The 4,625-nt window shown below is 48.7% G+C and overlaps 1 pseudogene; it reads right to left on the bottom strand.

The window, feature by feature from the left end:
* Window positions 1-3,234: 3,234 nt before the first annotated feature.
* LOC126964092 (ADP-ribosylation factor 4-like) lies at window positions 3,235-4,068 on the bottom strand (annotated as a pseudogene).
* Window positions 4,069-4,625: the final 557 nt, after the last annotated feature.

The following is a 4,625-nucleotide window of genomic DNA, read 5'->3' as shown; positions in this document are numbered from 1 at the left end:
GGTGGGTCACCAGAGGTCAGGAGTCGGAGACCAGCCTGACCAACATGGTGAAACCCCATCTATACTAAAAATACAAAAATTAGCCGAGGCTGGTGGCAGGCACCTGTAATTCCAGCTACTCAGGAGGCTGAAGCAGGAGAATTGCTTAAACCTGGGAGGCAGAGGTTACAGTGAGCCGAGATCGTGCCACTGCCGTCCAGCCTCAGTGACAAAGTGAGACTCAGTCTCAAAAAAAAAAAAAGCTTAGAAATAAATTTGACAGGCCGGGCGTGGTGGCTCAAGCCTGTAATCCCAGCACTTTGGGAGGCCGAGACGGGCGGATCACGAGTTCAGGAGATCGAGACCATCCTGGCTAACATGGTGAAACCCCGTCTCTACTAAAATACAAAAAAAAATTAGCCGGGCGAGGTGGCGGGCGCCTGTAGTCCCAGCTACTCGGGAGGCTGAGGCAGGAGAATGGCGTGAACCCGGGAGGCGGGGCTTGCAGTGAGCTGAGATCCGGCCACTGCACTCCAGCCTGGGCAACAGAGCCAGACTCCGTCTCAAAAAAAAAAAAAAAAAAGAAAAAGAAAGAAATTTGACAAAAGATGTAAAAGACCTGTACACTGATAACTACAAAATACTGTTGAAATAAATTAAAAAGATGGACAAATATAGAGTATACTATGTTCATGGATTAGAAGGTTTGATAGTGTTAAGATGTATGTTATTCCCAAAATTGATGTATGCAGTTCCAATAAAAATCCAGCAGTGTCTTAGTCCATTTGTGCTGTCATAACAATACACCTTAAGACTAGGTCACTTATAAACAACAGAAATGTATTGCTCCTAGTTCTGGAAGCTGGAAAGTTCCAGATCAAGGCACCAGCATATATGATGACTGGTTAGGGCCTGTTCTGCTCAGATGGTGCCTTCCTGTTGCACCCTCACGTACCAGAGAGAGAAAATCAGCTCCCTCAGGCCTGTTGTCAAAGGGCACTAATCCCATTCATGATGGCTCTCCCATCATGACCTAGTCACCTCCTAAAGATCCCTCTTCTTATTTTTTATTTTTGTTTTTGAGATGGAGTCTCAATTTATTGCCTAGGCTGGAGTGCAATGGTGTGATCTCGGCTCACTGCAACCTCCGCCTCCCAGGTTCAAGCAATTCTCCTGCCTCAGCCTCCTGAGTAGCTGGGATTACAGGCGCGTGCCACAACACCCGGCTAATTTTTTTGTACTTTTAGTAGAGACAGGGTTTCTCCATGTTGGTCAGGCTGGTCTCGAACTCCTAACCTCAGGTGATCCTCCCACCTCGGCTTCCCAAAGGGCTGGGATTACAGGCATGAGCCACCACGCCCAGCCATTGTTTTAAAGACCCCTTTTCTTTTTTTTTTTTTTGAGATGGAGTCTCGCTCTGTCGCCCAGGCTGGAGTGCAGTGGCGCGATCTTGGCTCACGGCAACCTCTGCCTCCAGGGTTCATGCCATTCTCCTGCCTCAGCCTCCTGAGTAGCTGGGACTACAGGCGCCCACCACCACGCCCGGCTAATTTTTTGTATTTTTAATAGAGACGGGGTTTCACCGTGTCAGCCAGGATGGTCTCGATCTCCTGAGCTTGTGATCTGCCTGCCTCGACCTCCCAAAGTGCTGGGATTACAGGCGTGAGCCACCGCGCCCGGCCTAGACCCCTCTTCTTAATGCCACCACAGTGGAGATTAGGTTTCAGTGTGAATCTTGGAGGGATACAAACTCAGACCATAGCAAGCAGGGTGTTTTTTTGTTTGATTTTTTTCTTTTTTTAATTCTTGGAAGGTTGCGCAGGGCAGGGTCACCAGACCGGCTGGCAACTGCTCCCCCTTCCTCCCATCCTCTTGTAGCTTCTTGGACTCCTGGGCCAGTTGCTGTTTCTGTGATGTGGAGTGATCAAAGCTGGTTCTGGGTTTTCTGGAGCTGGATCTTTGATTGCCTTTGATTTAAAAGCATTCGTGACCCCGTTTCCCTCAGGAAAGAGGCGCTGATAATTCATGCGAATGGCCACCAATGGGCAGAATTCACCAAGTGCCTCTGGAACCAAGGCTGCCATTGAACATTCTAGTAAAAGCGGGTGATGCTTTCGCCCAAGTGCCCTGGATAACCTGGGAAAAGAAAATGGTGAGTCAGTGCTTTATTTATTTTTAATTAATTAATTAATTTTTTTGAGGCAGAGTCTTGCTCTGTCACCCAGGCTGGAGTGCAGTGGTGTGATCTCGGCTCACTGCCACCTCCGCCTCCTGGGTTCACGCGATTCTCCTACCTCAGCCACCCGAGTAGCTGGGATTACAGGCACATGCCACGATGCCTGCCTATGTTTTGTATTTTTCTGGTAGAGACAGGGTTTCGCCATGTTGGCCACGCTGGTCTCGAGCTCCTGACCTCAAGTGATCTGCCCCCCTCGGCCTCCCAAAGTTCTGAGATTACAGATGTAAGTCACCGTGCCCAGCCTGAATTCTTTTTTCTTTTTTTTTTTTTTTAGATGGAGTCTCTGTCACCCAGGCTGGAGTACGGTGGCACGATCTCGGTTCACTGCAACATCCGCCTCCTAGGTTCAAGTGATTTTTCCGCCTCAGCCTCCCGAGTAGCTGGGATTACGGGCACGTGCCACCACGCTGGCTAATTTTTTTAGTAGAGACGGGGTTTGGGGTTTCATCATGTTAGCCAGGATGGTCTCGATCTCCTGACCTCGTGATCCACCCACCTCAGCCTCCCAAAGTGCTGGGATTACAGGCGCGAGCCACCGCGCCTGGCCTTTTTAATTAATTAATTTATTTATTTATTTATTTATTTATTTATTTTAAATAGAGACAAGGTCCATCGTGTTGCCCAGGCTGGTCTCCAGCAAGCTCAGGGGATTCACCTCCTCCCCAACAGGGCTCCCCCAGGCGTGAGCCACCGCGCCCGCCTTATTTATTTACTTGTCTGTATTTTAATCTCCAAGGTGGATTTATTTAAAGGTTTCACAACTATGTCCAGGTTTTAAGCTTATGGGAAGTAAATGGGGACACTTTTTTCCTAAGAAGAATTTCTTTAAAACCAAGCACATTGCTAAAGAACAACATTAGATCTGGCAAACAATAATTGGCAACAAAATAAGTTTATTATTCTGCCCAAGCCAGCCCCCCATGCTGTTTCTTAACCAAGATACAAACTAATTTTGCTGTAGCAAGTCTGGACCAATTTTATCAAAACATGTCTTTGGTTAGATGTCTAGTTTCCATTTAATGTTTTGAAAACTCATTTGACAGCCAGTCAAGTCCCTCATCCACACCAGCTCTGTGTTGCACAAGTGGCTTGAACATACCATGTCCTATTAGGAAGAGACTGAAGAGCTGGCTCATCTGTCGTCGCGCTGATGGCCCCAGCGCTGGGCAAACCCTGTTTGTTTGCGGAGAGCAGTGGCGCTGCGTCTCCACACTCACCTGCCCGAAGCCTTTTCTGCAGCACATCTGCCACTTCCCGAATTCTTTCATGATCGTTGCTGTCTACCAGCAAAAGAAGACCCTGGGTATTCTGGAAGTAATGCTTCCAGAGAGGCCTCATTATATCTTGGCCACCAACACCCCACACCGTGAAACAAGTGTTCTCTTCTTGAGTCAGAGTCTCGCTCTGTCAACCAGCCTGGAGCGCAACGGTGTGATCTCAGCTCACTGCAACCTCCACCTCCTGGGTTCAAGCAATTCTGCTGCCTTGGCCTCCCAAGTAGCTGGGATTACAGGAGCCCACCACCACACCTGGCTAATTTTTGTATATTTAATAGAGATGGGGTTCCACCGTATTGGCCAGGCTGGTCTTGAATTCCTGACCTCGTGATCTGCCTGCCTTGGCCTCCCAAAGTGCTGGGATTATAGGCTGAGCCGCCGCGCCCAGCCCAAAACAAGTGTTCTTATATTTTACTGCTTCCATGTTAAAACCAATGGCAAGAACTGTGGTGAGTACCTGCTCTAACTTCAGTTTATACACAATGTGAAGGCAGCATCCAATCAAACCATCCAAATGTGCACCTGCTTCTTGCTGAAGAGGTGGGAGAAGTGAGAGGAGATGGTGGGGACCATAGGTTCGTGGCACTTGTGATGGGCAGAAGCAGAGGGGTTGGGGGCGGCCCTGTACTTTCTTCTTGCATGCTTCCAGGCAAATTGAACAAGGGGGAAGAGAAAGAGCTGAGGAAGAAGGAGGGAGGCAGGGATGTCACTGGCCCATGTGCTGGTGAAGCTGTAGACAGGAATTAGCAGGACAAGGACCTGCTGGTGATGGACACAGCAGCTCCAGCTCTCGGTGCTTTAAATTCCTGGCTTGGAGTCTGAAAAGGAACCTGAAAGCCTCTATGACTGTCTTAAAATAAGTCCTTATCTCCTGTAGCCACGCGGCTGAGATTTCTGCAAAACAAACCTGAAGCCTAGTCTCCTGGACGATTTAATTACAGCATAATCTACAGTTTCGACTTTGCAGTGCCTCTTTTGTTAAATTTAAGGGAAGTTGGGAAAGAACTGGAACCTGATGTTGGAATGGGGGCATGTGGGAAGATCCCAGTGAAGCTGAGGACCACAAGCCCCGCAAGTCTGTCGGGATCTGCCCGTAAACTCCACAAGTCTTCTTTGAAGGCCCATGCGGC

Source organism: Macaca thibetana, chromosome 10 (assembly GCF_024542745.1).
Source record: "Macaca thibetana thibetana isolate TM-01 chromosome 10, ASM2454274v1, whole genome shotgun sequence".
In the NCBI taxonomy this organism is placed as follows: Eukaryota; Metazoa; Chordata; class Mammalia; order Primates; family Cercopithecidae; genus Macaca; species Macaca thibetana.
The sequence above is the reverse complement of the archived record's forward strand: the minus strand, read 5'-3'. Positions and strand labels throughout refer to the sequence as shown.